The sequence below is a fragment of the Anabrus simplex genome, chromosome 1 (assembly GCF_040414725.1).
Source record: "Anabrus simplex isolate iqAnaSimp1 chromosome 1, ASM4041472v1, whole genome shotgun sequence".
In the NCBI taxonomy this organism is placed as follows: Eukaryota; Metazoa; Arthropoda; class Insecta; order Orthoptera; family Tettigoniidae; genus Anabrus; species Anabrus simplex.
In genome coordinates, this window is record NC_090265.1 from 1632181474 (window position 1) to 1632195321 (window position 13848).

Below are 13848 nucleotides of genomic sequence, written 5' to 3' on the forward strand. Positions count from 1 at the left end.
TGTTTCACAGATATTTGAAATGCTTGTTCCTGTTCTTTTACCAATTATAATCACAACAAAGAATAAGCCTATCATTTCAAACCAACAATTTATATCCAGCTAGCCATCATTACAACAATTTTATTGATAATAGCAATCTTATACTGTACTGTAGTTATTATTTACAGCCAGTGGCGGCTCGTGAAAAAATCGTCCTACGTGCTACAAGAAACAAGCTAAATACGCTGTTTTAAATCTGCATATTGCCATGATGAACAACGCATACTTCAAACTTGGTAGTAATAATAATAATAATAATAATAATAATAATGATAATACAACTTTTCTTACAATTTATAACTCAGAAAAAACAAAAACAACATTAATTTGGAAGCAGATGAATTCTTCGACAACTGTCTACGAGATAAATAATTCATTGGAGAAATATTGTTTTTACTAACCTAATGGCGCAACTTACATCAGTGCAAATAGAATCGTGGGAATATAGATCCCCACTAAGAACACTAATTTAATTTCACTTTATATACACTGCAGTGGATAAATAATTTGATATATCTTCGTATAAACTTTAGCACTAACACAATGTCAGAAAAAACACGCACCAGTAATATAACCGTGAGATTAAAAACCGCACAAAGCAACTGAAAGAGCTGCCAACTGATTCATTGAGACCTCCCCTATTACCAGAGTAAATGTCCGGCTCCATGGCTAAATGGTTAGCGCGCTGGGCTTTGGTCACAGGGATCCCGGGTTCGATTCCCGGCAGGGTCTGGAATTTTAACCATCATTGGGTGTACGTGTTGTCTTCATCATCATTTCATCCTCATCACGACTCGCAGGTCGCCTACAGGCGTCAAATCAAAAGATCTGCATCTGGCGAGTCGAACATGTCCTCGGATACTTCCGGCACTAAAAGCCATACGCTATTTCATTTCACCAGAGTAAATGACATTGTAATGCGGGATAACATTTAGGGTCAGTCAAAGATTCTTTGACTCACCTACGAATTCCTTATTTTTGACACAAAAGGTAGATGGATATTTTAATAAGCATGTGTGAGATAGATTGCCTCCACTTACGCTTTACTTTCGAGCCCAGACGATGCTACTCTCTAGTGTCAGATTCGCTTACCACGTTCAACATAAGCACGGCCGACTGGATCCCTCGCTGCGCTCCAAGGAGCTAGCTAGAGCGACGCATCAAGTCGGCCGTGAACATAAGGGTAGCAGGAGACATCGAGTAATTCTACCCCCTTGCGGGAGAGGAAGTAACTATAAACGGGATCAGTGAAAGTTGATCCCGGTTTACGGTATACTCCGCCGGCTAGGGGGAGTGTTGCAAGCTTGGCTGCGCCTGCGTATTGCTTCCTTCAGGCTACAGGCAAGGGCTCACTTCACATGAGCACGAGCCAGGTTCCCCGGGAGAACGGCGCTAGGTGTTCGACAGATGTCGTCTTGATTTTCACAAAACACAAATTCATATCGTACTCAAAACAACGAAAAGGCACCAGGATAATTGTACTGTACATAAATAATATTCCTTACAGTTCCAAGCTACGTGCTGGAGCCCGGTAGCACGTACTGACCGGCCGCCACTGTTTACAGCTAAATTTCATTCATCTTAAATGCTCTATAGAGTGCATTATGTGGCTGGACAAATACTTACAGATCACAACACTCGCTTCACTCACACTAACCAACTACTGTAATACTGTAATTTAATGTACCGTAGCCTAACATAATATCCTAATGTAATCCCTAAAATAGCCTAAGCTAGGTTAGCTCAACTTAATAGCGACTGAATTCCTATTTGTGATGGAATCGTGTCTACCAATGGCTTTCATTTTCTTAACCATTATTATTATTATTATTATTATTATTATTATTATTATTATTATTATTATTATATGCATGAATATTAGGACTCGGCTAAGAGCCCCGTGGTCGACAACCCTTGCTCCCTAGTTAGGAGCGCCTGACGCCCCTTTCAGTCGCCTCTTATGACAGGCAGGGGAGACCGTGGGTGTTGTTCTATTGCCCCACCCACGGGGGGATCTATTTTGGGTTGTGACTACGAGGCCCTTAGCTGAGTCTTGACATGGCTTTCACTACTTTAGCCCATCCGACCTCCCCTGGTCAACACTTGTTCTTTTCCGACCGCGACGGCATTAGCGCATTCGAGGCCTAGGAAGTTTTTCATTTCCAAGCACTTTGTGGCCTTCATCTTTCTTTTGTCGATACCTTCAATTTTCGAAGTGTTGGTCCCCTTCCTTTTGTTTTCTTCTGATTAGTGTTTATAGAGGATGGTTGTCCAGTTGTAGTTCCCTTTAAAACAATAATCACCACCATCACTTTGTACTACATAGCTGCATGGGTTATGAATAAACTAGTTACGAGTAGCTAAGAACATCACTCTCGTTGCATATGTGCAGAATATTTTTGCCTTAGAACCCAAAGGAATACCATATTAATGGATAACAACAGTTACCATACATAATTTAATGCACTCAACTCAAGAGGCATTCAGTGTTTGTCAACATACTGGGGTAACCTTTTATAAACGCAGTAGATATCGGAAATTACTTTCTTAATAAAGAAAACGCTGAAGGTAATTTATTACAACCGTCGTTTAGTACTTTAAATACAGTACTTCATGTACCCGTAATCATAATATGACAAAGGTACTGTACAGATTTCTATGTTTCTGTCAATAAGATTTCGTATTTGACAGATGATATTAATAAGAAACACAGTAAGACCAAATTTTAAGGAAGTAAACGAGAAGAACGTGAGCTTTTCTGTTGATTCTTGTTTCTCAAAAAAGAATTTCAAGCCTTGTTAATTATCTTCCTATTCAAATAGCTGTGAATGTATTCATATCATTTAAGTGTTATACAGTTATATATACATGACCAGTAGATGCCCAATTAAATTTTTTATGAAAAACAGTTGGTATTTTGTTTTTATTTCAATGTACGGTACCGAAATCCTCCAAATTCGAATACATTTGCCTTTGGTTACGCTCGTTTAAAGACCCAATATGGCGGCTCAATAAGTAGCATTCGTGACTTGACCTCCCTAGACAGACCTTGCCAAGAACAGAACGGAAACCTGACATGTAGCGGCCAAACCGTGAACACGGTCGGTCCGCGTTTACAGCCACAAATTAGTGGCTGTGTCCCGGCCTTGTATATCTCGTAGGCAACGTTCAGACAAATACAGTAGAGACAATACGCGACACTGAGCGAGATATCGAGGGACAGCTATTGGAGCTCACTCTAGCGGATAGACCTGAACGGTACTGATTCTGTCATAAGAGCACGTGTATTTTTGTGTGAAGTTTTTGGTGTTATTTATGCGTTTTCAGTGAGTTGACATAATTAAATAGTAGCGTGTGTCATTCCTTGATATCTCCTCTCAACATGAGGGGAAAGGTATGTGCTGTGTTTGGCTGCAGTAATAACGAAGTAGAGAAAAATGCGCGATCGTTCTTCAGGTTCCCTCGTGATAAGAACATGTAAATAATATTGTGTTTGCATATATATTCTTCCAGTGACAGAGATTTTTATAGTACTTCATAATCTTCTGACCTGCTCGACCCATGTTTTACGGGCTTAAAATATAATACGCATATTTTATTGTATAGTGCAGCAGTTAATCTTCAATACCGATGTGTTGTTGTAGGTGTGATCTGTGGGTTTTGAAATGTCTCAGAAGCGATTTGGATAAAGTGTACAAGAAAGAAAGGACGTTACGCTTGTATAAGAATTATAAGATCTGTTCAGATCATTTCCAGGCCAGCGACTTTTAAAATCCTCGACTATACAGCCAAGGGTATGTTACATTTTTACTCTAATTGTTTTTACTCTTCATGTTAAGAGGAAAATTGTCCAGCTATTAAATGTTAATTCATTGCATCATATGTGTAAGGAATGTGCCGATATTTTTATTGACAAATGTCTTAATGTGATGATACAATGTTTTTAAATGAGGAAAAAAGACACATCCAACCGTAAGATTTCAGGCAGGTATGCTAAAGCTAAAAAAGTAATGCATAAATGAAAGATCAAGCCATTTCACAGCAGCCCATTTCACATCTTGTTTATAGGTCTAATTTCAGTATTTGAATAATAACCTTTTAAATAATTCTTCATTCATTTATCCAGATTTGCTTTAGCAACTTCGAAGTTAATATCTCAATGCCACTTTCTTTCTAGACGTAATTTATTTATCCATTTCCGTATATACATTTCCATTGATATTTGAATTTAACGCGATTTGTTCAGGTCAAGTCACTAGGAGGGCCACCGTCGAATTGTCTCCCATTTTAGCAAGGCGAAATCCGTAAGTGTCGTGTATTGTCTCTACTGTATTTGGTTCAGATAACTAACTGATCTGAACTGAACTATTCTGAAGAACATTGCTGTATGTTTATTTTCACCTACTGCAGCTTCACATGGTCAGCACTATTTCTATTATTTTATGCTCAGAGTATTAGCATATGTGTATATAAACGTGACTCGTGTGTTGAGACTGTCTTGTGAGAAGATATTGGATAGTGCTTTCCGTCTCTGGAGCTCAATGGTTTTTACTGTTTGTTGTTATCTCCGAGTGGTACATGTGATCTACTGCCCGTTGCTTGTGAGAAGATATTGGATAGTGCTTTCGGTCTCTGGAGCTCAATGATTGTCACTGTTGTTATATCTCCGAGTGGTACATGTGATCTGCAACCTGTTTAAAGCAAGCCCAGTCTTTTTAAAATGTACAGGCTTATATAAATAAATGTGTAAACAATTTTTTGTTCATTTTTCAATATTATATTTGACGTTTATATTGTATATTTCAGTTCAATATTGCATCCAGTATTATAATCTCAAATTATATATTGGAATGAATGCCCTATTTTACCTTAGATACCGATATACATTTTGATTAATCAATAAGAATTGCACTAATAATCAGTGATCTGCATTAGGTGCTGTTGCCCAGGTGGCAGATTATACTTTCTTTTTAAGTCTCAACTAATACAGTATAGACCTACGGGATTGATAAAATTAGCCAAAAGATAATTAACTATTAATTATAGTACAAGGTGGTGAAACTAAGGCTGTACTTTTATTCCAGTATTGCTGATCTTGATGGGTATATCCATTAGTGGTTGGTGAATTTGTTTGAATCTATATCAGAAAGTCAGAAGAAAGTGACAATGAGAAGGTTGAATATAATCCCATCAAACTCAGTACCTCTAGGTTATAGAAGAGGTTATGTAATTCCATAGGCAGAACTGACAGTGAGCTGATATTGAAGGGTATCCTTTTTTTCTGCCAAGCATGAAATAATAAGATTCAAGCAAATTCGCCCACCACTACCGTAATGGATGTACGCTATCCTTCAAGATCAGCAATACCAAAATACAAGTACAGCCTCAGTTCCACTACCTCGTATTATAATTAATTAATCTTTTGGCTAATGTTATCAATACCATATATTGTATTAATTAAGACTTATAACAGTATTTCTAGTGAAAGTATAATCTGCCACCTGGGCGACAGCACTAAAGATAATCTCTCATCCTAAAGGGTCAGTGGTACACTCCTGTTTCTATTGTAAAAAAAAGGTCAAATCACATGAAATTTTCGAGCATGATGTACAATGGTATGATTTTTTTTGTCACACTCCATGAACTGTGTGACGGATATACGATAATTACCTTCCTGAATGCTGCAGGTAACAGCTAAATCTGTTCTCAAGATTGTTGGTTTGCAGCTTCCCTGTTGGTACATGGTAGTACTGCTGAAAGTGTCAGTCATTAGTGTGCCATGGCTCAAATTAAGAGTTCTGCAACTGTTAAGCCATGATCAGAAATTTGAAAGAAAAGTGAGGTGTCATTTGCATAACTGAAATTTGCTTTCAGAGGATTCCTGTGCAAAGTAAATTTTACAAATTTCTTTCATCCATTCATCATCATCTTCAAGCTCCAGTTTCCCAGGTGTGGAGTACAAGCGCATGCTACTTCATCCTGTTAAAGTTTAGTTTCTGCTCCTCTATATCTTCCCACTTAGCATTCCTCTCGCTGACTTCCGATTTCACTGTCTCTATCCATCAATTCCTTGGCCTCCCCCTTTCACTTCTCTGTCAAAATATTTCCTTGCTGTTCTCGTTCTGTCCATCGTCATAACATGTCCAAACCATTGTAGCCTGCCTCTTCCTAAAAGCATTTTGTTGCCAGCCTCCTTTCTATTTGCCTCATTTCTAATCTTGTCCTTCCTGGCCTTTTGGTTCATTGTTCTGGTGAATTTCATTTCTGTTGACGGATTTTACTATTTGCCTTGTTATGCAGGGTACATGTTTCAAGTTCATATGTGAGAAATGGAATGGAGTAGGTATGAAACATGGCCAGTTTTGCTTTCTGGGGGTATTTCATCATCCCAGAGTAGGTTTCTCACTTGAAAATGAAATTGAGAAGATTTCTGAGTCCTGTTAAGTATTTCTTAATTTAATGTGTTATCTTTTGAAGTGATTCTTCCAAGGTAGCCTATTTGAAGTTAGAACCAGACTGCAATAGACTTCCCTCCAGCAAATTTTTTTGCTAGTTGGTTTACGTCGCACGACACAGATAGGTCTTATGGCGACGATGGGACAGGGAAGGGCTAGGAGCTGGAAGGAAGCGGCCGTGGCCTTAATTAAGGTACAGCCCCTGCATTTGCCTGGTGTGAAAATGGGAAACCACGGAAAACCATTTTCAGGGCTGCCGACAGTGGGGTTCGAACCTACTATCTCCCGAACACTGGATACTGGCCGCACTTAAGCGACTGCAGCTATCGAGCTCGGTTCCAGGAAATTGATTGAATTTGTGCCTTTACTGTTGATAGTCATTTAAAGAGCTTTTGTTTTATTGATTTTTTGTCAATATTCTTTAAATTGCTATTCCAGGAATTTAGGTTCTCCTGTATGTCTGCTTAATTTTCTCCCCACATCAGAACATTATCTGCAAATATTAGAGTGTTAGGCTCTTTGCAATGTTCTTTGTTGGATTTTATGATCCAATCCATGTCAACGATGAACAGGAATGGTGACAAGGCACTTCCCTGCTGGACTTCTGTTTTGGTTTCAAACCAATCTGATCTTCCATCCAATATTTGGACACAGGTTAAGCACTTTTGATAGAGTATCTTTACTTTATCAATCAGGATGTCTGGCAGACCTATACCTTCTAGGTATTCCCAGATTATCTCTCTAGGCACACTGTCGTAGGCCTTCTCGATGTCCATAAAAACCATCACTAAGTTCTTAACATAGCCTATTCCCAGTGCTTCTCCGTTATCATTCTGATGGCAAATATCAGGTTTGTAGTGCTTCAGTTGTTCCTGAACCCACATTGCTCCTCCTCCAATAACGATTCAACTATATTCCTAATTCATTTTCAAATGATGATCTCCAAAATTTGATTGAGAAAGTTGAGTGATGCCCTATAATTTCTGCGTTTCTTCCCGTCTTCTTTTTTATACAGGGCAGTAGCGGCGATTGTGGAGGGAGGGGGCAGTTGCCCCCTCACTTTGTGGATAAAAGATTACATTTTTATTCCATTTTTAGCCAGCTGAAACTAGGGATTATTGAAATTATTTTTAAACAAAGCAATTTGTACAAGCCCTGTTGTCTTATCGGCTAATTTCTCCCTCATCTCTAGGCTTTACAGGAGTAAGGTATAAAGTTTGATTCTGTCTGTTAGGTCATCAGCCCAGAGGCTGGTTGGATCCTCAATTAGGACCACCAAAGGCTATGCAGTTATATGGAAACTGCAAAAAATAATGGCAGAGCCCAAATGAGGCATACTAGGCAAGATGAGGAGTGAGGTAGTTTGCCATTGCTTTCCTCACTGGACCAGAAGGTGCTTCTGTAGCACGACTGATCCTATGAGCAACACCTTTCATAACACTCAAACACTAGTTGTGCTCCAAATGTCATTACTCAGCACGACTCATACCCCAGAATCTTCCATATTGTCACAGCCATGAATGAGATTGGGACTTCAGTAGAAGCTACACTTTGCTCTGGCCTGTGCCAAGAGACAGATACAAAAAAGTGAAATTAATAAAGAGGCACTAAAGATGCCACAACAGTTTTTGCTGCTGCTGATAATTTAAACAAACTCACTGAGCACACCTCCAGTGTAGACTGTACTGTCCTGTACATACACAAACTTCCCATTAATTAAGCCACATATTTTTCACTTGAATGTGGTACCATTAATGGTGGACGTTAAATTGTATTGTATTGCATTGTATTGTATTGTATTTTATTTCGTCCAACTGATCATACAGTGATATGGGACACGTCAATAATCATATATACAGTAACAAAGGATAAAACAGTAATATACATGCCATGATAAATAAAGATAAATATACGATATGGTAAAGAGGCACAGATTTTTTTTAAAAAAGTGATACATAAGTTAATTTTCAAGTGCTAAGTATTCTTCAATAGAATAAAAACAATGGTTAGAAACAAATTTGAATACTTCTTAAAATTTGAACATGGTTTTATCTGCTTAATGTAGTCTGGTAATTTATTAAATAAATGTACTCCTGCATAACTCAAACTTGATTCATATAGCTTTATTTTGTGTGGTTCTATGTGCAGACTGTGTCTATTTCTAGTATTATACATATGTACATCAGAGTTTATGGTGTAACTGTTTACATTCCTTTCATATATACAAGTGTATGGAAGATATAAAAGTTAGGCAATGGTAAAATAAAATAAAGTTTGAAGTATTTCTTGCAGCTTGTCCTCCTGCCGACACCGTCCATTCCTCTAATTATTTTCTTTTGTAACTAAAATATGACTTTGCTATATCGTGAATTCCCCCAGTAAATGATTCCATAGGTTAGTATGGGATGGACGTATGCAAAATACATAATTTGGCAAGCCTTTAAATTAAAACTATTTTTCAAAGATATCATGAAATAAATTCTACTTAGCTTTTTCCCTATAAACTCTGTATGTTTTCCCAGGTTAATGATTCATCCATCCACAAGCCAAGAAACTTTGTTGATGATGAGTACTCAATTATGGTCTCTCCAAATGATATTGGACTAATTTCCATACTTAAAATATTCTTATGGTGAAATCTAATCACAGAAATTTTCTGTTTACTTAAAATTAATTTATTATCTTCAAGCCAGCTCAGGATATTACTCAATATATTGCCTGCCTTTAATTCTAACCCTTCAGAACTTTCATCAGCTACAAAAACAGTAATATCATCTGCAAACAAAGTTAATTGCACTCCTTGAATATCATTGACAATTTGGACGGTATCATTAATAAATACTAAAAATAATAATGGTCCTAAAACTGACCCCTGTGGAACACCATGATCTATGTTTCTGGCACAGGAATACACATTCTTAATTACATTTTTGCTCAAATCAGTACCGGTATATGATATTTCAACAATCTGTCTTCTATCTCCTAAAAATGATTTGAACCATTCATAGGCCATTCCCCGAACTCCATACATGTATAACTTTTCTAAAAGCAAGTTGTGGTCAATTATACCAAAAGCTTTTGTTAAGTCCAAGAAAATACCTAAACATGCACCCTTTCCATCTAGTGTGTCATATATCCGTTCAATAAAGTTAATGAATGCTGTAGTAGTTGATCTATTTTTACGAAAGCCATTCTGGCAACAAGCTAATATATTATGCTTCTGTAAGAATGATAACAGTCTATCATACATAATTCTTTCCAGTATTTTGGAGAATACAGAGGAGAGGCAGACAGGCCTATAGTTACCAGCATCTTCTTCACTACCCTTTTTATGTATCGGAACAACTTTGGTTACCTTGAATTTGTCTGGAAATTTATACCAGTGGTTAGTGACAAATTTATCAAATAACAGAGGGGCTTGATTATGTATTGGTAACAGCATTTAATAAGGTAGTTTGAATAACCATCTAAACCAGAAGACTTCTTTTTACCCATCTGTTTTATTATCTTATCTATCTCTTGCTCAGTCACAGGAGTAAGAAACATGGATGATACATTCCTGTGAACTGTATTCATGTTTGTTCTTGTCACTGATGTTTGAAAATTTTCCGTTAACCTCAAAACTGCTTCTAGAAAATAGTTACTAAATATTTCTGCAACTTCTGAATCACTGAATTCTTTCCATGCATTTGTAAGAGTAATATTATTTTTTAATGGAACTAGAGTACCTTTCTCCCTTTTTGTAATGTTCCACATACCTTTAGACCTGTTTTTAGAATTTTTTAGCTCATTCTCATTATGTAATCTTTTGGCATCCTTCAAAACTTCTTGATATATGTTCTTATATTTCTTATAATAATCCTTCAATTCAGATGAGGTGGTACTCCCTTTCACACATTTGCTTAAAAACCTTAATCGTCTACTTGAATTTCTAATTCCTGTTGTAGTCCACCCATTCCTATAATTCTTTACAATTATCCTTTTGACTGGTATTGCCACTTGATAATAATAATCGAACAAACCCAAAAACTCACTGAAGGCCTCATTAGTTGAGTTATTTCTATATACACTCTCCCAAGTTTCCTTGGCCAATAACTGGTTAATATATGAAATATTTTCCTTGTTACACATTCTGGTTTCCCTGTAAATTACGTTGTTATTTTTTAAATTATGGTTTTCTATTACCCTAAAATTTAGATGCACAATTTGAGCAAAATGATCTGAAAAACCTATATTATAAACTTCTATTTCATAGTTCCACATTTCCTCATTCTATACAACTTGATCTACTGCTGACTTTGTATCCCCAGATATTCTAGTTTGTTGATTTACAACTACCTTTAAACCGTACAAGGAAAACAACATTTCTAGCCTTTGCTTATCTCGCCCACCATTATTCCCTAAAAAATCTACATTAAAGTTGCCCATGATTATTACATATTTGTTCTTATTCTGTAGGTCATCTAAAATAATTTCAATATTATTATAAAAAGTTTCAACATTACTAGGATTTCTATAAATACATATAAGTATTAACTTATAATCCACTAGTTCAACAAAGCTAGCCTCGAAATGCTCCTCTACATTCAGATATTCAAATTTATCCAACTGCTTACATTTGATATTATTATTCACATATATACATGAACCTCCACACTTCATTTTCTTTCTACAAAACTTACTTGCAAGAGCATAACCTTCTAATACAAAGTTTGAAATCTCATCCTGTATCAACCAATGTTCAGTTAAGCATAAAACATCATACCGTTGTAGGTTATCTGCCTACAGAACCTCCATACTTAGAATTTTATTTCTTAAAGATTGAACATTCTGGTGGAATAAATTTAGCTCTCCCTTTAAATTATAACTATTGCTACCTTGTACCTTAAAAAATCCTGCTCCAGTAATACTGGTCGTTTCCTTGTCCTACTTGGCGTTCTTATTTCTGGTTGTTTAGCTTGCCCTCCTTCAGTTCGTCCTGATGGTGCTCCAACATCCAACTTCTCCAGTAACTCCTCTCCTCGTTCATCCGACTGCTACTGACGATCTCAATGGTTTCCTCACAAGTTTTCCCTAAGTACTCGTTGCTTTCTGGTATTGCTGTCTCTGATTGTGGTAGAATCACATTAATTCCTTTCAGCTGATTTTCTTCTCCTAGGCATCCTTCTTTAGTGGTAGCACTCACCTCAACTACTTCTTCAACTCTTCTTACTTTTATTACCTGCAAATCTTCTGCAACTTCCTCATCTTTATCGAACAGCAATGGTATGGCATTATTCAAGATAGTTGTTCCTGGACTCTGTTGTATTTTCTTTCTTATTATATTAGATAGCTGCTTTTTCCCTCTTCTGCTAAGATGCATGCCATGATTTGTGACATATCCTCGATCCATATTGCTCATATCAATTATTTCTGTATTTTGAAAGCATTTGATAATTTTCTGTAGCCGCCTGTTTGTATCATCAACTAACTTATTTACACAAGACCATTAAATTAAATCATGTCGATGTGGAATATTACACAATATTACATTGGTGGTCTTTAATTTTCAAAGTGCTTTCTTCACCCCAGGAATCACATTTGATGCTTCATTTCTAGCAATATCATTCGTCCCTGCCATAATAACCACGTAGTCATTCTCATTAAGTGTTCCCATCTCTTCCATATCTGACTGAAGAACCTCTTTGAACAGAGCACCCGGCTTGACAAAACCTACAACTTCAGTCTCCTGTAGCATATCACCAAGTTCGACAGCAATACCCCGACCATGGCTATGCCCGTACACAACTACCTTACATTCTTTCTTCTTCAACCCCAGTACAGGCTTCCTTGTAATGGCTGGAACGTTATTAATTTTTACATATTCTTCTTCACTAGAGGTAATTGATTCAAGGACCTGGAACTTATTCCTTAATTCAATACCTAGGCCTACGCCCCGATCATGAATAGTTTTAGGCCTACTGTCCAACTCCTCGTACTTCCGACCATGTCTCAGTTTGCACTTCAGTCACACCATTTAAACTAAGTCTATTACGTTTAATACTTTCAAAGTCTTCCCTTAACATTCGAATAATTTCTTCCCTTGAGGCCAATTCGGATAATAAATTAACACAGTCAACACACTTTCCCGCTTCCGCATGCACGATGCGTGCGTCACATACACAAACACTTCGCGAATTATTTTCCCGTTGGCCTATGACCTGATCCACACTTCCACTGGCATTTGACACCTTCTTCTTCCCGTCGTTAAATTCTATGCACTCACTACTTTCCATTAAACTATTACATTTCTGAAAATTCTCAACAGCTTGAGGAGCAACACGACCGGCAGGCACCATGTTTGTGTACATATCAGGTAAGTTTTCGCTGGGATTGTCAACAGCCACATTCAATGGGAAGTATAAGTGCTGAAATTTTCTGAAAATGATTTTGCTTTTGAACTTTGATAACTACTGACTCAAAAATTATAAAAAATGCATACAGCATCATGAGAACTGAATAATTTCTACCATGTTCTAACAGAGAGAACTAAGTCTCGCTCTTCAGAAATATTTTGTGAGTTTTACCACAAACATACCATTACAGTTTGTAGATCCGTAACATCGACTGGAAAACTACAAATTAATCGACACTTTCTTTTTTAAAAATGTAATATACAAGGGTGAATTGAGTTTTATGCCTACTGCAGCTTTGTTTAGTTTTTTTATTTACAAGTTGCTTTACGCTGCACCGACACAGATAGGTCTTACAGCGATGATGGGACGGGAAAGGATTAGGAATGGGAAGGAAGCGGCTGTGGCCTTAATTAAGGTACATCCTCAGTATTTGCCTGGTATGAAAATGGGAAACCACAGAAAACCATCTTCAGGGCTGCCGACAGTGGGGTTCGAGCCCAATATCTCCTGAATACTGGCCGCACTTAAGCGACTGCAGATATCAAGCTTGGTGTTTAGATTACTCTCTGAGACTTTCCAAAAAAGAGAGAATGTTTATTCAAGTTTCTGTATGATGAGCTTTAGAATCTTGGCTACTACCCGGTATATCATTTGTAGGTTTGCAAGACTGATGTATTATGGAGGCTGAATACAGCATGGATTAAGGAGGAGATATTTCAGTTATGCAACCATCTTTAATGCTAAGTAGTAGTTGTTACTACTTTGTGAAAGACTTGCCAGAAAAAGAAGCCCTTTTTTCTTCTGAAAAGTGTACAGGAACGCTATATCACCAGTTGCAAACATCTTATGGGGGAGGGCGGGAGAATCTGCTTCTACATATTTTCTAATACATACCTTTTACAACCTAAGGAGAAAAATTCACATCACTGCTGTGTAGATATTGTGAAGGTTGCAAAGGT